Genomic DNA, 20,678 nt, shown 5'->3' on the forward strand with positions numbered 1-20,678 from the left:
GGCCCCGCCCCGGAAGTGCCGCCCGGCGCTCGCAGCCAATGGGCGGCGGCGCCGCGGGGACACGTCGCGCGCGCCGCTCTCCCATCGGCCCCCGCGCGCCGCGGGGGGTGGAGGCCGTTGCAGTTCCCCCCCCCCGTCCCCGCGCCCTCCAATGGGCGGCGTTGTCTCATCGGGCCAATGAGCGGCGCCGTCTCAGCGGCGCGCGGGGGATGGAGCGCGCGGCCCGGAGCCGCCACGGCGCGCGCCCCCCGCGCTAGGGCCGGAGCGGGACCGAACCCCCCGAACCGCCCCCGCACCGCACCGCGCCCCTCCGAGCGGCGGGGCCGCCCGACCCGCGGGCCTCGCTTCGCCGCCCGGCTGCCCTCGGCCCGCTCAGCGCCCTGCGCCGGTAAGCGCCGGAGGGGCGGCGGGGGAGCGAGTCGGGGGGCACTGGAGGGCACCGGGGACGAGGGACCGGGGAGGTTCCGGAGGGGACTGCGCGGCCGGGGCGGGGGCGCCGGGAATGGGGGGAGAGGGGCGAGGGGATTGGGGTCGAGGTGGGGACACCGGGGGCACCGGCAGCGGGTCAGAGGGTGTACCGGTAGCGGCGGTCGGGGGCACCCGGCGCGGGGTCGCGGCGAGGGGAGGAAGCGGCGTAGCGAGGGTGGGAAGAGGATGTGCGTTTTTGGGGGGTGACGAAGGAGGTGAGCGGCTCTTTGGGCGGCTGGGCGATTGTTGGGGGACCCGGGGTGGGGAGCAGGGGGTGGGAGGGGGCTGCAGGAAGCTGGGGGAGAGGGGTGGGCGGGGGTTGATTTGGGGGCTGCAGGGAGACGCCGGCGGCTGGGCGGTGTTTCGGGGTGCGGAGGCTCGTGGGGAGATGTGGGAGGATCACGGGGGGCCGTGTCGAGCCCGCCGTCCTGGCCACCCCCTCCCACCCCTCTTTTTGGGGAGAGGGGTATTTTTTTCGCAATGGTGCGGGGCCGGGGGGGGTAAGCGCATTTTGGGGTGAGCGTTGCGCTGGGAGGAACAATACCAAAAGTTGTCTGAAATGGTAATTTCCGTTTCCCATTTCATCATCCCGGGTAGGCGTTAGCCCTGCCCGTGCTGCGCAGGGCCCGAGCTCCGAGCCCCGCCGGTCTGGTTTAGTCCCCGGTTTAATCTTTAAATCGCTCCCTGTTTCTCTCCTCCGAGGGGCCTTTGTGTGCCGGGGAGGGGCCGCTCGACACCTTTGCCCCTTAGAAAAAAGGAAGAGAGGGAAAAAAAAAAAAAAAGGCTCCCACCCCCAAACAGCTGCAGCCCAGGACGAGCCTCCCCCAGCCCAGGGATGGATTCATGTTTAGAAAGGCAAATGCGCTCGGGGGGAGCTGCGCTGAGCCGAGCCCTCGGTGCCCTCTGCCCTTTCCCAGAGGGAGCAGCTGTCCGGGTGTGCGGCTCCAAACGGGCTCTTCATTGAGGCACAGGGGCCGTGTGTTTACGGCTTGGCTTCTCCCCCAGCCTTGGGGATCTGTTTTGGTATCCAGTTGCAGGAAAGGGTCCCTCCCCCCTCCTGGTTTTGTACACAAAGTGCTCTCTCACCGCTGGGGACACGGCTCTATAGGCAGAGAGCGAATTCCAGGCAGCTCTTGAAGCAAAATTCCCTTCTGAGATGGCTTCTGAAACGGGGGATACACCACTTTTATCCCTCTCTAGGCAAAGATTTTTAGGTGAAAACAGTTCTAGTGATTCTGTGTTTTCCTGAAATCTGTATAAATTTAAGGAACTTGGAGTTCAGTGTATTTCTCCTTTTTTTGTTTTGTTCATAAAATGGAACATTTTTATATAACCACTCCAGTTATTTCCTTTTTCTGTGGGGGAAAACCACTCCATGGAGTCCAGGAGAGGGAAAAGGAGATTAACTCTCACATGTTTCCAAACGGCACCAGCACATTCTTTGTGTGTGCCCTACCAGGAACTCAATATTTGGCTTGATTAGCTTATAAAGGGAAAACGTTGGCGTTTTTACAGGCTGGATTTCCTGGCAGATTCTGGGTTGAAGCAGTCTGAGATGGTTGTGGGGTGGTGGAAGGAGTTGGAAGGTGATGCGGAGTGAGACCTACACCGAGTTCTGTGCCTCGGTGGGGAAACTCTGGGACGGCATTTCCTTAGGGCACCACACACCGCCCCGCTGCTGTGTGACCTGTTTTCTCTCCGTGGGAAGCACTTGGCAGTGCAGGATCAGGCTCAGGGGTGGTCTCTGCCCGCTGGGGCTCTGGGTGAGCTGGTCAGGGTCTGTCCCCAAGGCCGTGTCTTTGCTGCCCCAGGTGTGTTGGGTTTGTGGAGCTCAGCGGTTTCCAGGCTCCGAGTCTCTGCTTCCAGGAGAACTTGTCAGTCCCACGGGAGGTATCGGACCTGCCGGGGCACATCCAGCCTGGAGCAGGGCTTGCTGTGAGCCTGGGCGGGCGAGCTGGGGCCTGCGGCACCCCCGGGCTTGGCTGAGTCACAGCGAGGGCTGGTTTGTGAAACTCCTGCAAACCGAGCTGCCTGTGCAGAGAACAACACTCTGCGCCTGGAGCACGGAGAGCCCTCGTTCCCAACTGTGCTCGCCTTATTCCTGCTGTAAATAGTGGCTGAGAATCCCCGGCCATGTCAGCGCCGGCTGCTGCGGCTGCCTGGAAACTGGAGATGTTGCATTTCGTGTTCCACAATTGGTTTTGCTGTTCAGTTCTGCTTCTGCTTTTAGAAATGAACTCTTGTCTGTGTCTCCATTTCATAAAAGAACATGGCTCAGGGTGAATTGAAATTTTTTTTTTTTAATGGTCTGCTTTTTGTTTTTATGATGTTGCAACGGCATTTTCTCAGACTTAAACCTGCAGATTGTCCAGTTTGGGTTGGGTTTGGATGGGGGAAGAAAACTAAAAAAAGGCAAAACCCCTTTGTCTTAATTTCTTCCTTCATGTGTGGTAGTCAACCTGCTAAGATTATTTTTATTTTCTGCTCAAGTTTTAGTGGACTAAGTCCCCCAAAATGCCCGTGAACAAAGCAAAGCGTGTCGTGGTGTCGTGCCGCGTTCTTCCGCTGCTCAGCAGAGCAGACAAATGTATTTCTCTGGGGTCAGTGAGACTCGTCATGTTAATCAATACTGTACCAGCAGTGTTCCCTTTCCAGGGAACCAGATGGGCTACTTACAACTGGTGCTGATTATTTTAACTGTGTAATTGTAACATGGCTGCGTGATGACAGTGTTTCCTGCAGATACTTCAAAGGAAGGTTCCCGACCAGTGTGTCTTTACAGCGTTTAATCTGCCCTCTTTGTCTTTATGTTGTGGCTTTTGGACATGTGTTTGAAGTACTAAGAGTGTTTTTTTTCCTTACCTCCTGCTTTTCTATGCATTAAAAGGAAGCAATGCTCTGGAATGATGAAGTGTCTCCAGTGTGGGAATAAACCTGGGGTTTTAGAGGCTCCCATAGTGGTGTTTCACTGAGTTTTAAGTCCAGGCAGTGACTAAGGCAAAAACTAGGAAGAGATTGAAGTAGCTGTGAGGAAATGGCAGTATTTTTTTTGTTTTTAAATAGTGCATGTGGCTTTGTTTTGGGGAAAATATGTTGTGTGGTGACTCGAGTCTTAACTGGGACAGACTAATTACTCGGTGAAGAAATCCTTCTCTGAGGGAAGGAAACACGCAGGGCCGGAGCTGGTTAATTACATTTTGTAAAATTATGGAGTGACGGCTTTCTTAGGAGGTCTGTCCCTCTTCCTTCCCCTCTTCCTGCCCTGTACCTGAATTTCAGGCTCAGCAGTTGCCTTACAGATTGAAATTCCTCCTGGGTATTAAGATTTGATGGTGGTAGACCCAGAGCAAGTAGTGGCAGGTACTGCTGCTTTTCAGTACAGCAAAGCAAATAATACTGGAAAATATTTACATGGGGGTTGTTATTCTCCTCTTACTTCCTTGATGAGCTCTAGTAAAGGTGCCTGTGTGCTCCCTCCATCGCTGGGGAGAATTCCCTGCATTTCGGTTGTAAAAGGCTGCAGAGAGAAACTGGTGTCTCCATAGCAAAGATTCCAGGGTTTCGTGATCAGCTCACATATATTTTTACCCCCATCTAATTTAAACCAGTCTGCACGACACTCACAGGAATGATTTGTATGCAGCTTTTAAATATTTTCCTCCTTCCTGCGTGAGGGATTAGCGGCACGGAGCTGCTTTTTCGGAGGGTTCTCAGCCAAGTGTTACGTAATTTGTGTGCCACCGATGCACGGCCATAAAAAATACTCCCAGCAGTGGTAAGGGAAAGCTTGTGTAGGCAATTATTTGAAATCACAAGCGTCCTAAGCAGGTTTGTGCAACCTTAAAAGTCTGGGCAAAATGCTGCCTTTGGAATCCTGCTGGTAAGGGGGGTGGGAAGCTGTCAGCGTCCGTGCTCTGGAGGCTGGTTTTGAGCATATTCCGCTCCAATTTTCAAGCTTTCCCGTGTGAGAACTGGTGTTTTCTGGTGGATTTTCTCATGCGAGTGTTGGGTATTTAAAAATATTAATTTCTCTGAGTCTGAGTGGTGCTGCTTCAGCCGGGGCTGCTTATAGGTGATGCCAATTTGTAATCTTTTGCGAGGGGCTGAAAAAAAAAGGTAAAAAGGAGCTTAAATGCTAATAGGAGTGAAAAATCTGCTCGGCCTGGAGTGTGTGTGAAGGAAGCGGGTGCATGTTGGGCTGTGGAGTCTGCATCAGCTGAGCTGGGGGCTTTTAAAAATCTGCTCTAATTTTTATGCTGCATGTGGAATGGCTAATCCCATAAAAGCCTCGCACCTTTTGACAGATGAAACGCTGCTGTTCTTCACTTATTTTTATAGATGGTATTAGCGCTGTGGCTCTGAGGGTAATGCAGTCCTTACACGAGGAAGATCTTGCTTTGATCTGACAGCTTTCAAGATCCATTTCCAATCATGGAGTTCCATTAACTCTGTTTGTAATGGTGCCCTCAGACTTTTTTTTCCTGTTTATGTGACTCTTTGGGGTGTTAACATTGCTCTGTATTTGAGTTCTCTTTAATAAACTGAAGGAGTAATTGGGGTCAGGAAAGGAAATAATCATGTTAGAAGGTGCAGTTAATTATATCAGGTATTTTGGGCTCCATAATTCTTCCTCTTGATTCTAATGTTTTCTTTGAGTTGTAAGATGTAGTGAAGTTATCAAATCACCAAAATAGGACAGTGGGGCAGGGTGGTACCTGTATGGTTCATTTTGGGAGTGTGAAGTGAGTGTGGCTAGATGGCCATGAGGGTTGTGGAGGGGTGGTTTCCCCGGTGAGTAGCCTCTTCCCTCTTCTATGTGGTCCAGTGTCCATCCAACATGATCTTTGTGGCCCTGTGTCTATCCAGTGGGATTGGGTGGTCCTGTGTCAGTCCAACAAGATCTGTATGGTCTTGTGTCTATCCAACATCATCTCTGTGGTCCTGTACCTGTCCAACATGATCTCTGGGGTCCTCTGTCCATCCAACGGGATCTGTGTGGTCCTATGTCCATCCAGCATGATCCATGTGTTTCTGAGTCCCTTGAGGATGGCACGGGAGCCCTGTGTCTCAGTAGCCCCCTGTGCAGGGGTTCAGGTGGGTGGTGGGTACCGGCTCTCTACAGGAACAGCCTCCCCTCTCCCTCTGCTCCTCCTCCCTTCAGGCACTGCCGGCGTCTCACCAGGCCTGGTTTTTCCTGCTCCTCTCAGTGTTGGTCCTGGGAAGGCGTGAGCTGTCAGAGAGCACTCCTGAACCCCTCTGTCCTCGGGTTAATTCTCTTTTCTGGAGTTTACCATGTGAGTAAGTCGTGCTGCTCGTGTCTGTGTAGCTGCTGTGAGCAGAGGCTGGAATTGCAACCTGGGCAGGCTGAGGGATTGGGAGACACTTCCCCACGGTAACTCGGCGAGGCGGGTGGTGGTGATGGGGAGGAAATTGGCTGCTGGAGCTGGGAGAAAGTGATGTTTTTTTCTAGGTCAGGGTTGAAGGCACTGTCAGGGCGGTGATGTGCAGCATATATTACTGTCTCCATTGTCCCTGCCATATGGATGTGTGCAGCACTGCCCTTGGCATTCAGGCATTGAATTATTTATCCTCTCCAAATCTGGAGGCAGCTTTTCTTCCCCTGCTCTAAGAAAACCAAACTTAGTCGATGAGTGTTTTTAAAATAAACCTTCCACTGTGAATTACTGCAGTGGCAGGAGCAGGATATTGATTGTATGTTGCGTTTGGATTCGGAAACCAAAGGTTACAACACTGGATATCTTGTGGAAACACTAAAATATTTATTTTGCTGTTAAGTGCAAGTGTGTCTGTGCTGGTGCTGGGTTTGTGTGTGACTGAAATGCCATGTAATGAAATTCATGGACTTTGAGAATGGAAAGGGTAGAAAACTTTGTACTGTGTGTAAAAGCAGTTTTGTCTCAGCTGTGTGTGAGGGGAGCGATGCTTTTCCAGGGAGAAGGCATCTCCTTTCCTCTTGTGCTGTGTTGGATTTGCTCTGAGAGCAATGTTAAGGTGGTCCTTGTTTGGGTGATGGGCTCCAGGTGCTCACTGAGGATGTGGGTGTGTGCAGGGTGTCACAAAAGGGTGGTTACAGGGTGAAGGAAGTCACGGGAGGGAGGGGAAGCAAACGCTGGAGGAAACTGGCTCTGTAATTTATTTTTAAGACACTGACAGCTTTGCAGGATAGAAAAGGTCTAGCATAATTTACCTTTAGAGCAGCATAAAGCTGCTAAAACTGTGTCACAGGCACGGGGAAGAATCAGAGAGTCGAGAAGGGAGATGTTACCCTCTAAAAAATTCACCATGATCTGGAGGCAGTGTGTCCCTGAAGGCTTTGCAGCCGGAGGCTGGAGAGCTGGGCTTGGAAATACAGTGCTGCCCTCAATATCTGGATGTGAAATGAAGGGATGTGTAATTAGGAACTGCGAAAAAAAGGCATTAAATAGCTTTAGAGGTGAATGGAAGCTTCATTATTAAGCACCAACTGCTTGACTGCAGTTCATGGTGCCTCTTCCTTTCGACTCACGCACACATGAAAGTGCTCCCCGCCCCCAGCGCAGCCTTATCGGCTTATCTGGGCAGGAGTTCAGAGCCATAAAAACTATATCCTGCTTACACCTTCCAGCCGATCCTGTGACCTGCACTGTGTAAACAAGTTGTACCAGGAGCTCCAAATGACTGGTAAGTAGCTGGGTTTCTGCAGGCTGGCGAGGTCCAGGAGCAGCCAAGATAAAGTTCCAAGAAGTTCTCCGTTGGGAATGGTCTCCTGATAGCTGCTACAGGGAGGAGGTGGCAGGGCTGAGATCCTGCTGACTGTGGCAGTGACCGGATCCCTTGGGAAGGAGTAATCTTTGGGATAGACTTTACACTCCGGGACTGGTGTTTTCCACGTTCTGCGGGAGGGTGGTTGTTGCAGATTGTGAAATGTCAGCGTTGTCGTAACAACAACACAGCTCTTGCTGCGCCGACTGGCGTCCTGCGATTGCGTCAGGCCTGGGGTGGACTGGAGATGTAAGCCTGCCTATTAATATATCCATATATCTTTGGATGGGTGGATGGGATTAGCCATGGCAAACCTGGGAAGAGGTGTAGGTAATGCAGGGAAGGGATGTGTGAGTGAGGGGACACACAAACATCATGCTCTTGGCTGTGCTCTGGGGGTTTAAATACCCCAGGGTGCTCTGGTTACGGTGTTTGGCTGCTGCCCACCCCAGGCTCCTTGGTTTCGTCTTGCAGGTCAGCACAGGCAGATCCGTTTATCTGAGCTGGACTGTGGGCTGTAACGAGCAAGTCTGGGGATTTTGTGTGTAGAACTTCACCTTTTGAGCAGTCCAATGATTGAGTGCATAGGTTTGAAGATGAAAACCTGTTTTCCTTGAATGTTCGGGTGGTTTCTTGTCCCACCAACTCAGAAGGACATAAGGAATATACTGGTTTTCAGAATTAGGCTCCCTGATAAGAGCTCTCTGTTCTCCAGGTTGCCTCCTTGCTGTGGCCTGTCCTGGCACGCATCGGGGTCCTGTGTGGTGGCTCTCCCTGGCTCTGAGCTGTTTGCTGTTTCCCTTTTTCCAGCAGCCCAGAAGGTTTCTGGCTCTCTGACGGGGATCTGAGGTGCCTGTGTTACTCAGCTGCTCTGTTGTGGGTGACGGCAGCGAATTCAATTCCCTTCCCCTGTGATCAGTGCTGGCACTGGGGTGTTAAACTGGTTCTGTGGTGAGAGCTGAATTCCTTTGAGTTATCCTTCATCCAGGGGGGAAGGGATCAGACAAGGAGTCAACTCTGTGGCTCTTTCCTGGTGTGCTGAGTGTGCTCCTTGGTTAGGGAGCTAGAGGTTATAGTCTTAAGCACTGGATTTAATTTCCTTTTGCAGTGTGCTCTGTCTGTAAGCTTCCCCTGCTTCACCCACCAGGATATTTCCTCTCCCTCCTGGCCGTCCCTCCCCCTTCCCAGGAGCCTCATCTGATGGAGGTTCTGCACTTGCCTTGGTCCTCCTCATGCAGGATTCTTGTCTCTAATTTTAGCCCGTCTGCCTTTTGATGTTCCCTCCCGTCTGTTCCTGCCTTTCTCCTTCTCTCTGAGATCATTCTGCATCTTCTCTCCTGGAGAGCTGGGCCTTGTTTTTCCATGGTGGCAGGGAAGTGCTTGGGAAAGGAGCGAAGCTGTGTTGAGGTGAAGGATCCGTGGGCATAGGTATTGCTGGCAGGGATATTTGGGATGCTGTACTGTGTGCTTACAGGGAGCAGCTCCTTCCCTCTCCTGCATCTCCCTCACCACTTACTGTTCCTGCTTGGATCTGCTCTTGGAATCTCTCCTGTGTTATGGATTCATCCTGTATTTGTTCGACGGGGCTCTTCCATGAGGTTACCAGTAGTGCTGCCCAGCAGCCTGGTGTCCCTGAATCTCCTGCCCTTTTCCCTGCAGGAAAGCTGCAGGAGGCCTGGTTTTCTTGGGAATCTGACTCCGTGTTAGCATGCATTTGCTTATGTTTACAGGGCAAATTACTTCTCTGATGTGGAGGCATTTGACACAGTCAGGCAGTTCCTTGCAAAGGGATGTGGAGCCCATCAGGAAGCACAGGGAACCCGACCCTGGAGCCTGGGTGTCCGGGAAGGCCTCTCAGCCTGGTGGGATTCACCTGCTCAGAGCCTTGTGAGCGCAGTGTGTGGAGCATAATCTGATTTGTGCCTGGAATATAAATCCTGGCTGTTGCAGACGTGCAGCCTGGGGTTTTACAAGTTCTTTTGTGAAAACAACATTCAGCCCCTCCACCGCTGCAGCAAGGAGCTTCCCTGGAAACCCAATCCCAGCAATTAGCGAGGTTTGCAGAGGATCCTAGCAACTGCTGCTGGGCTCTGAATGGCAGGGTTTAGTTCTGTTTATTAGTCTGATGTTTGTTGCTGTTTTCTGTGCCTTGTATGGAGGTACATAAATTAAACCACAAGAAATTCCACCTCAAGATGAAGAAGAACTTCTGTTCCGTGGAGGGTGGCAGAGCTCTGGAACAGAGGGTGTGGAGTCTTTGGAGACGTTCCAAACCCACCTGGACATGTTCCTGTGTCACCTGCTCCAGGTCACCTTACCTTGGCAGGGGGATTGGACTCCAGAGGCCCCTTCCAACCCTATTCGGTGATATCCTCCACATCCTATGGAGGGAAAGGTGGAAGGAGCCATGGATCAGTGACTAAATGAGCTGGGGTGATAATGGGAATGCTGCCGTGGGCTCTGCAGCAAGTGATCCTCGGGGAAAATGGAGCACGGCTGGAATGTATTGGGTGGTGTGTGACTCTGCTGTTTGTGGGTAACCTGAGCTCACCTGTGAGGAGTTTTGTTACCCAGATACTCCCTGACCTGACTTGCTTTTGTCAACAGTGGCTGGGGATGATTCGGGAGCGATGCTTTCCACGAGGCTGGTTATGTAAAAACCTTAATGCGCTGCCTTGTTCCAGCTCAGCTTTACAACGTGCACAGGGCTCCGAGTGGAACTTCAAAGGAGGGAGTTTGCTTTATGGTTGAACCTATGAGCAGTTTTATGTGCAGGGTGGAGTGAACTCGTGGAGAAGATTGCAGTTTTCCCACTGTCATAAAAAGTTACGATCCTCCTGATCCAAGCATTGTTCCGTAGGCGGAGGCAGGAGGCAGATGCAGAGGTCAGTGGGAGCGTGCACGGAGCGGGCTCAGATGTGCCAGCGCAGTGAATGCCCTCCTCTGTGCTCCCAGCTCTCCCAAACAGCTTCAAAAAGTGCCTTGTGCTCTTTCTGGGGCTTCCTAAGAAACCTGCACCTGTGTTACTTGTGGAACAGGCAGAGCATTTCCATGGGAAAGGAACTTGGCAGGGCGGCAGTGGAAGGCAGCTGAGGGGGGGCTGTTTTCCAGGGCAGTATTTTAAACTCTTCTTAAAACGTGGCGCTTCAGTGGCGGAGACTGTAAGTCAGTTTATAACCTTTCTTTCTTTGGGCTTTTCTTTGGAGTATGAGCCAAGGGAGTTAAAAAAAAATAACCAAGTGACTGCATCTTGATGAACCTCATTCCAATTAACTTCCCCCATGCTCCCAAAGATGTTCAAAAACTGAGACATGTTCCCTAAGAAAAGACTGTTCAGGTGAAGTGATGACAGTGGGAGAGTAGGTTCACCTTGTACAGCCTTAATTGTGGCCTTTTCTAAAAGCATTCAGTGACCTGTGGAGGGGTATAAAGTTATCCTAGCTGTGGAGTCACAGCTCCAAATTCTGAAGGATAAAACACTTCCCAGTTTTCAGTGAGTTATAACTGATTAAAATAAGTCACTATTCCAGTTTTGGTCAGATCTCTATAGACTTAACCCCTCCATTAAACCATATTCTGCTGAGATGGGGAGGTATAAATGTGCCCTTTGTTTGCAGCCAGGAAAATTAAAGGGTCACTACATTAAAAAAGTGCATTTTAGATCTTCAAAAAAGCTGTTCCTTAAAGAATTTTTTTTAATGGAAATGGGCACATACGTTGGGTAGGGTGGGTTGTTTCCCATTCTCTCATCTTGAAGAATTTTATTCTGAATACATGAAAACTTGGGGGGAAAAAAAAGACTGATCCCTCTCTTTGGATGACCCATTAGCTGCTCCAGCTGCCTTTTATTTATTTTTGTAGACACATGTGTGAATGTAAACATTTTATCTGGAATGGCCTCACAAATGTTCCTGCATTAACATATATTGTCATGGAGAATAATTTTCATTTAACTGTAATTTGCTTTATATTTTCCTGCCTGGTTGCCATGGAAACGGAGACGGATGTGGCAGGGACTCCTCACAGGAGCCAGGTTATGGATTGCCTCTCTAATGGACCTCTGTTAATCATGCTGCAGCTTCCACGGGAGGAACCAGGGCTGTTTGCAGGAGACACTTTATTTAGATAAACCGTGAGATGCCTGTGGTACCTCAGCTTAATATCCAGACTTATCAAGGGTGCTTTTTCCTTCTGCAGAAGTTTTGTCATAACAACTATGTCCTGTGATTGTGGAATTGAGATATATTTAAATTTAATGCCGGTTAGACTTGATTTTCAATTTTCATTTCATTTGCTGGAATAGCTTAACTAGTAACGCTCTTTCCTTGGCTCAGTTTAAGATCTGAAACGTTTGAAACAGAGCAGTGAAACATTTGTTATCCTTATCCTTGTGCAAGAAGTTGACTTGCTTTTCATAGTAATGTGTCTGTGCTTTTGCGTTTGCTTTTGGCTGCCAGCAGGTGGAAAGGGGGTGAAGATGGATTTTATTACACTTGTTGTCTGTGGATTTTGGGTCTGTTTTTCACCTTCTGTTTTTGACTGCCTTGTCCAAGGCTGCTGTTCTGAGCTGAGCCCACACAACTTGTCCAGAGAAGGGAACGGAGCTGGGGAAGGGTCTGAGGCACCAGGAGCGCCTGAGGGGAGCTGTGGGGGCTCAGCCTGGTGAAAAGGAGGCTCAGGGGGGACCTTCCTGCTGTCTCCACCTCCTTCCCAGCCGCGGCCAAGTGATGAGACATCTCCGGAATCGCTGCACCACGGTGATGACTCCTTCTACCCTGGGTCTCTGATGGCAGCGGCGGTTGTGGAGCAGCAGCAGCCACTGGCCTGGCCTTAATTCCAGAGGGATCCCAGGGCAGGAGATGCGTCCCTGCAAGGGCAGCAGTGGCACATCTGGCAGAGATGCTGTGTTCCTGGTGACTGTCCCATCGATGTGGCCCAGAAGACCAGTGGCACCTGGTGTGTACTCGCCACAGTGTGGCCACAGGTCCAGGGCAGTGGGTTAGTGGTGGCCTTGGCAGTGCTGGGGGATGGCTGGACTTGATCTTGGAGTCTTTTCCAACCAAAATGATTCTGTGATTTCCAGGATTATCAGTGCTCAGATTCCTGACATTTAGGATGCACTGAGAATGATCTCTGCCTTTGTCCATGTCCAGTGACTTGTTGAATCCTTGGAAGGAGCTGCCTTCCAGCTACCGAGATAAGAATCTCAGTGGCATTGGTTCAAACTGAACTCACCAATTAACAAATGATTCACTTTTGCTTTGGCGATGAGCTCAAGGAGAGAAAACCAACCACCCAGGATTCTCTGCTCTGTGTATTCTCATGGCAGAAACCTCAAATTGTATAGAGGCATGAATTTCATTTGTCTCCTGAATGAGAACCCTCAAAATGAATTTTTAGCTGGGTTGTAGATTGGTTTTTGGCCCTTTCTTTGCTGCTGGTCGTGGTCAGATGCCCATGGCCGGTTACGTAAGGCTGGATTACCCCAGCACGTGGATACTTCCCCATGCATATGGTCTCACAGTTATTTCTTGGTGCTTTACAGAAGGAATTGGGTAACATTTTGTTCTGTAATGCAGGATGAAGAAACCCAGCATGTCTTTCTGTAATGGCGTATAAACAAGTAGTGTAACATCCTATTTAGGGTGTTTGAAGGAGGAAGGGTTTGGGAGGGGAGGCAGGGCTGAAGCAAAGCTTGATTTTCCTTAGACTTACACACCAGATTTGAGTAGTTTTGCCTTCTGTGAACACTGTATTAGAAATGAGCTGGTTTTGAGGTGTATAAGCTCAGTTCTGTGTCTGCTGTGGATATGGAGGAAACTTGTTCACCTCTGGGCCCTCTCTGTGTGTCTTTCACTGTGTGGTGTTGGTGCTCTCTTGCTATTCACAAGGAGCAAATGTGCTTCACAAAAGTCAGTCTGATTTTAATAGAAGTCTGAAAAATGGCTAGGCTCTACTCAGGACTTTTGGGTCTTGACTGACTTTTTGCATTTTTTCCTCCCTTATTTTTATTTTTCCTCTTTTTTTCTACCTGTTATCCCATCAGTGCTCAGAATTGAGCATTTGTGTTGCTCAGTGACCTGTTTGGAATACCGAAATTCACCTCTACAGGGGGGTAGGTGATGCATTCTGGCAATGCCATCTCTAAACTCTGAAGATAGGACTCTAAAGGTCTAAACTAAAGATGAGACAGTCAGAATTCCTGGCAATTTATAAAATAATAAACACTTTCTGTAATTCATAGGTTTATTTACATTTCATTTTGGTTTTGCTTAACTTCAGCTACCTGAAAACCAAGTGTTCCTCACAGAATGCTTTATAATCTGAAGGCATTTTATGTGAGAGTTGTTAAAATATGGAATAGCATGAGAAAGTATTAGAAAGCAATTTTTTGGAGTTGATGTTGAGTTGGTATTTCCAGTATCACAGGAACATTGTGTGGGAATGAAGGCAGAGGTGCATGATGTGGTTCAGGTTCTTCCAACCCAAATAATTCCATGATTCCATGCTATTTTTAGGGTTCACTTACTTGCATTTGGGTTCAGATGGCAGCTCATGCTTTAATTTATCAGAAACCATAGAGGAGGGTTAATTGCAGATAAAGCATTATAAAGCCAAACTCTCACTCTGCTCCTTTCTCGTGAACCCTTGGGTTGACTTTGAGCCACTCTACGTCCCATGTCCTGCCGTGAACACAGCGTTGAATTTGACTCATTAATTGTGGGGGAGATGTGGGAAGGAAGAGCACTTCTAACACATGGCTGTTCCCAAAAAATGGTGCAAATCAGGATGAGCTGTGGGGCCCTGGAGAGTTCAGAGGAGCTGCCTTTATCGTGGGAAGAAGGATTTCTTCAGGGAGTGGGTGAATTGTTTCCTTCTGCTCTGAGCAGCCTCTTAATGAGCTGCCCTCTCCAGGGTGCAGAGAGATGAACCTCCCTTGGCCAACTCCAGCCTGGGAGGCTTCCACCACATCGCTGCCTTTGGATGGCTAGATCTAAAAATACATCCCTGCTGCACAGTGGATTTGAGGCACGTTAATCTGTTCCCTTTAGGAAGGAGACTTGTACTGGATGAACTACTGTGGAAACTGTATTTTTGCTGTGCAACGTTACTGGTTTTTTTTCTTCTAGCAGCAAAATGTTGTGGAAATCATTGTTCTGATTGGAATTCCCTCTCTGACAACAATAGAAGCAATGGGGTGGGGTTTGGAATTGTTTAATGAGGAAAAGTTTTGGAGGAGCGAGCTCTCCCAGGCTGCACAGGCTCCACCACGTGATTCCTCTTCGTCGTTCCGTCTCCTGCAGGAGCGGCTGCGTTCCCACTGCTGGGATAGTTCTGACCACTCCTGGCTCTTCTGGCACAGCTGTGTAAGGACACTGGGATTTGAGTTGGATTTGGGTTCATTTGGTTGTAATTTAGCACGTTTTCCTGGGATGAGGAGGAATGAGAGCCTGCCAGGATAACACCTCAGAGCAGTCCTGGAGTTATTGCTACCTCTGAGTGCAATGACTCATCCCGAAGCAGACAGCTCGTGCCCTCGATCCTCACTGGAGCTCCAGACACGTTCCCATGGCGTGCTGCAGTGTTCCTGGCTGCAGGCTCAGCCGTGACGCCGCTGTTTATTGTCAGCCTTTGTTTCCAGGTAACTTTGGGGAATGTTTTAGGGGAGCAGCAGGGCCAGTTCAGGCACAGCGTTGTGGGTTGGAGGTGCGTCTGCTGCCTGGTGTTGAACAACTCAGTAGCTGATGTTCTCCAGCGAGTTACAACTTGAATTGCTGCTGTTTGTGCCAGTGGGAAGCTACAGTGGGGCGTTTGAGGTCTGGGATCCACAATGACTTGCAGCAGGGGTTGCGTAAGTGCGTGGAGCTCTCCGGTCCCAGCGCTTTGTTTTCTGTGTGTTGCAGGAGACGCAGCTTTTGCCTCTCCAACTATTTAAGATTCAGAGTGTATTTTCCTCCTTTGATGTTTGGCTTACCTTGACAGGCTGAGAGAGCTGGGCTTGTTCAGCCTGGAAAAGAGAAGGTTCTGGGCAGACCTTAGAGCCCCTGCCAGTGCCTGAAGAGACTCAGAGAGAGCTGGAGAGAGGCTTTGGACAAGGCCCTGGAGGGACATGGAGGAATGGCTTTAAACTAAAAGAAGGGGAGATTCAGATTAGATATTAGAAGGAAATTCTTCCCTGGGAGGGTGGTGCGGCCCTGGCACAGGTTGTCCAGGGAAGCTGTGGCTGCCTCATCCCTGGAAGTGTCCAAGGCCAGGTTGGACAGGGCTTGGAGCAACCTGGTCTAGTGGAAGGTGTCCGTGTGCATGGCAAGGAGTGGAACAAGATGAACCTTGAGGTCCCTTCCAACCCAACCCATTCCATGATGTTGACACAGGAGCTCACTTGCTGTGTCTGTTGGACTTTTACCTGCTCCACCAGTCCCTGTTTTCCCAGGACCTGCTGCTGCTGCTCATCAGCACAGACTCAGTCACAAGCTGCTCAGACAACCTCAACCATTTGTAAGGAAACTGTCTTTAAAATATGGATGGCATTAGAGGGACTCAGGCTTAAAATTAGAAACTGTTTATGATGCACAGTTGTAGTTGTTTACCTTGAACCATAATTATCTTATTTCCTGAGTTAAAAACGTCACGTCAGCGTGCTGGAGCAAGATTTGATGACAAAGGAATTGTTTTTAGCCACCAGCAGAGCAAAGAACACTTGAAATGTGTGTCTAAATATGATTTTATAACCTAAAGTATAGCACACTCAGGATTTTAAATTGGCTCTGGAGGTTGCGTGGGCTTATGGGTCGGCCATTTGGCCGGGGATCAAGGGACTGGGTTTAATCCTGACTCTGTCCTTTTGTCCTCTGAGCGCTTTCCTTGCCACCCTCTGTGCTGTTTGTTTGGACGGCCCTGTGTTGGAAGGGAGGGATGTGCCCTTTCTCCGGGTGTTTGTGGATTTTCCTGGGGTGCGGTTTTGTGGCACAGCCGGAGCGGGGCTGTGCTGCTGGGGGTGGTGAGGCTCCCCCACCCTTGCAGCCGGGGGGCACGGCCAATCTGGCCCCTTCGGAGCCGGGAGAGCAGTGGGAAGAGGAAGATAAGGAGGTTTTGTGCTGGTCTGGCAGGTTCATGTGATTGATGGACAAGCTCTGGAGTGGCCCAAGGGAGAAGCTGGGATCCAGCTGCTGAGCAGGGCCAGAGCCCTCCCCCTCCTTGGGAACCCACATCCCTCGAGCCCCTCGGAAGGGCTGGGGCATATCTGCTGGCACAGACACATTCTACTTCCTTATTTTATTATTATGTTTCCTTATTTTATTATTCAGCAACGCTCTCTGAACCCGTGTGGCTGAGGTAGCCTGTGGCCTCCTCACACCCTTTTCCAGACAGGATTTCTGTACCTGAGCTAAGCAGCAGCAGCTCCTTTTCACCTGGACCTGGTGCTGCCAGGGTGCTTCCTTCTCAGGAGAATGGAAAGTGGGAGGGGAGCAGCTTCTTTAAATATGACAACTGCTACTTAAACATGTTCAGGGCATAGAATAGAAGGGGAAAAAAAAAATCAGTTGAAGCTTTAGGTGCTTTCAATGTATGTGGGATTTTAAGGAATCTTTTTAATTCTGACCTCAGCTTACCAGGCCCCAGACAATAGGGGAGGGATGCCATGTGGAAATCAAGGAGGTGCTTCCTTTCAACTCTTTCCTTGCTGTGTAATTTGAGGTGGTTGTAAGGCACTTGTAAGTTGGGAACTGAAGGCTTGAACACATTCTACAATTACATTTTTCATGTTGCTTTCTGGGGACCTCCTGGATTGTCCTGGATTGTGGCAGGGAATTGACTGTTATATGTACCTGGGTGTGGGCTCTGACTGACACCTGTGTATTCTAAAAAACCTGTGTCTGAATTGTTGAAGTGTCTGATTGTAATGTTGATGTGGCCACACATTTTTCTTGGCTGGGGTGGTTTTATTCCACTACTCAGAATCCAACTGGAATGCACTCTGTGGATAAGTTTGCTGTGTTTTTCCTCTTTGAGGGAGGCTATGTCTGTTCTTGAAGGCTGAACAGTGTCTTCCTTGACTCTTCCTTGGCTAATTAGTGTATAAAATGGGATGTTTGCATCCTTTTCACCAATCAGCATTCAGAGAGGAAAGGAAATAGTTCAGGTATTAATAGTAACCTGTATCCAATTTGCTACCAAATTGCACGGATGCAAATCTCTGGGCCTGCAAAGGTGACAGGTGTGTTTGTCTCTCTTCTGAAAAATGGTCTGTATTTTCTCAATGTGTTAAAATTGAGCACGGAGGAAGAAATGCAGATTCATATTTTAAATAAAGAGGAGCTCATCCTAGCCCAGTAGTATTGTTCACCCTCCTCCTTCCCTTAGGAGAACGTACAGAGGGAATCGAGTGGAATTTTATGGTGAAGTCACAGGAAGGAATTCAGTCTGGAGACAGGAAGGATGTGTTTGTCCCACCTCAGACTTGTATTTAGGAGGAATGGAAAGGAGGAGGTACCTGGACTGTGACAGCAACCATGAGCGCACTTTTAAATTATGGCTCTAATCCAGCAAAATCCTTCTTGCCTTTATTGGCTTGGTGAAGGCCAACATCTTGGAGCTCAATCCCCATCCCTGGAAATGTGCAGGGCCAGGTTGGACAGAGCTTGAAGCAATGTGGTCTAGTGGAAGGTGTGCCTGCCCATGGCAGGGGGTGGAACTGGATGAGCTTTAAGGTACTTTCCAACCCAAACCATTCCATGATTCTCTGATTAATTAGGACAAATTGGAGCTTCAGGATTTTCTAGCCTGGCTAAAGGGCACGGTGGGGTTTTCTAGCTCTCAGAGATGGGCACTACTTGTGTCTGTGTTCAGAACTCACCTCTGAGTGTCCCCTTTGGTAAGTCGGTTTATGCTTCATCTTGCATCTTTCAGAGCTCAAATGGGAGAAGTTCCCCTGGGTCACTGGGGTTATTTGAAGTGCAGACAGGTTTTGGGCAAACCGAAGCTGGCAACCTGGCACCTCTGTTTGTTTGCTGGCTGAATCCTAGCAATTCTTCTGCAAGTACCTGTGGGCAGGAATTGAGTAATCTCCAGGCAGGTTTTTGCTGAAAACTTATATTCTGTAGCTATGGAATATATGTTTTCTAATACTTGATTAATTTAGTTTTCCCATAAACCTTTCTAATTGTCAGCATCTGGGAATCTTACTGCTCATGCTGTTGACTTTATTTGCTTTATTCCTCACTAGTTTTCCTTTATTCCTTCTTGGTTTTATGCCCAGGAAGAGCATTTGTTGTCTGAGCCTCCTACCTTTTACTTGAACTTAGTGTATATTGGTTTCTGTGTGGACCTGGAAGTCTTTTCCTAGATAATATTTGGTTTTCAGCTGTTATGCCCTGAATTTTACATGTCTGTGTATGCTGCAGTACATAAGCTTTGTTATTCATGCTGTCTTTGTGTCTGACTGAAATAATTGGGTTGGATGTTTACTACTTCTCAGGTGGGGCTCAGCAAATATTCAGGATACAGAGGTCACATTTTGTTCTTATTTTCGTGTGAACTAAACCTGATCATGGATCAGTTCTGCTTGGAATATCCATACCACTGTGCATCCTGTGTTTTCCAAATGGCTTAGGAATTAAGAGCTTACACTACACTAAAATAAACAGCTTGAGGGTTCTGTAGATGATGGTGAAGTTTCTGGCTGGCTGGTGAACCAGTTCAGGTGGTTTGAGAGCAGATCTGCTGCTGCTGGTCTGTGCTGAGGGTTTTTTGGGAGCATGTTCTCACGGGTTAATGTGGATCTTCATTTTCCTGTGTCCCAGTAATAATGATGTGTTCTCCCAAAACCAGACAGAGCATCTTTGCTTTGCACGTGCAGGTCACGTAATAAAGAAATGAGCCTGATGATGCATCCTTTTGGAAGAGATTCAGCCAGGCTGGAAGATCCTAGCAGTCTTAGGGAATCACATTTCATACTGGAGCTCTGAAAATGAAAAATGGCAAGGTCTGGAGGATTCTTTGGAGCATTGGAGCTGACAGACAGGGGTGCCTGTAGCTCCCTGGGCTGCTGAAGGGTTGGTGGACAACTATTTTTGGGTGTTTAAACCTTTTTCTTATTTCCATTCATGACAGAGAGGCCACTTGATGGAAGTTACTGCTTTTGTTAGGCAGGTGCTGCTTGTGTAGTTAAGACTTCGTTGTCCACTTGCTGATGGATTTCATGAAGAATTTCCTCATGGAGAGGGCTGTCAGGGATTTGAAGGGTCTGCCCAGGGAGGTGGTGGAGTCCCCATCCCTGGAGGTCTCCAAGGAACGACTGGATGTGGCATCCAGTGCTGGGCTGGGTGACAAGGTGGGAATTGGGCACAGGTTGGACTGGAAGGTCTTGGATGTGTTTTCCAACCTTAATGATTCTGGGATAAAAGTGCTCAATCTTTAAGGCATTTACCATTATTAAAACAAGGGGAGTTGTTTTTAGCTTGAGCAGACTAAATCATGGAAAACAGCGTCCTCAGCCTGGGTCTTGTCTGTGGTTACTGGTGCAGCCTTGAGCTGCAGCCCAAGGCTGTTCAGAGCAATCCCAGCAGCTCTGTTTTGACTTAAGACTTTCCACTCCTTGAAGAAACCACAGAAGGGTGGTCAGAGTGAAGGAGGAGAGGAGGGAACCTGCTCCTGTGTTTCCAGCACTCATTACTGTGTGCACAGAATTGAACAGTCTAGTTCAGTTGAAGCTGTTGGGGCTTGTTCGGCTCCTGTGCCACATCGTGCCAAGATCCTCTTAAGTTCCTGCAGGGATTTGGAGCTGGGGCTCTTTTGAGAGCCCCAGGTTTTTACCCTGCCAAGTACCTTTCAGACTGCTTTTGTGGATCTTTCCAGGAGAAACAATAGGTAGTTCTAGAAGTTTTGTGATTCTGAGATATTCTTCGTGGTAGCAGACTTTAAATATCTGGTATGAAGAGACCAGATAACCAATAATGAAGTTGGCATGTCCAGCAATTCAGAGTTCACTGCTCAGCTGCGTCTTGCGTACTTACAAGGGATAAACTCTATGAAATGTTCAGCTTCTGCTGATAATTAGTTTTTTAGCTTAATGAAATTCAAACATTTATGGTATAAAAGGGTTTAACTTCCTTTTTTTTTTTTTGCACAGATTTTGGGGAATATGTGGGGCATGTTAAAAATACTTCTTGTGGTGAGGCCCTGGCACAGGTTGCCCAGAGAAGCTGTGGCTGCCCCATCCCTGGGAGCTGGATGGGTCTTGGAGGTGTCCCTGCCTATGGCAGGAGCTGGAATGAGATGAGCTTTGAGACCCTTCCAACCAAAACCATTCTGGGATTCTGTGATTTGTCATCACAGATCCTGACCTCTCTTAGTTCACTGGAGGTCTCCAATCAGCTTAGTCATTCCTGAATTTAGGCTTCTGTCAACCCCCAGTTCCCTGCAGTCTGTGTTGTTCATGTGAGACT

At 49.1% G+C, this 20,678-nt stretch overlaps 1 protein-coding gene across 2 annotated transcripts in view; it reads left to right on the forward strand.

Moving 5' to 3' along the window:
- Positions 1-223: 223 nt before the first annotated feature.
- ANKRD11 (ankyrin repeat domain containing 11) overlaps positions 224-20,678 on the forward strand; it is a 133,575-nt gene continuing 113,120 nt past the window's right edge. The window contains exon 1 of one of the 2 annotated variants that reach the window (XM_050311249.1): positions 224-388. The gene's annotated coding sequence lies outside the window, so the exon portion shown is untranslated. Of the gene's footprint in view, positions 389-5,742; positions 5,763-20,678 lie in introns of those variants that run through there. The other variant, XM_050311250.1, reaches the window with a different exon arrangement.

This window comes from Myiozetetes cayanensis, unplaced genomic scaffold, assembly GCF_022539395.1.
Source record: "Myiozetetes cayanensis isolate MyiCay16 unplaced genomic scaffold, myiCay2020 scf16, whole genome shotgun sequence".
NCBI lineage: Eukaryota > Metazoa > Chordata > Aves > Passeriformes > Tyrannidae > Myiozetetes > Myiozetetes cayanensis.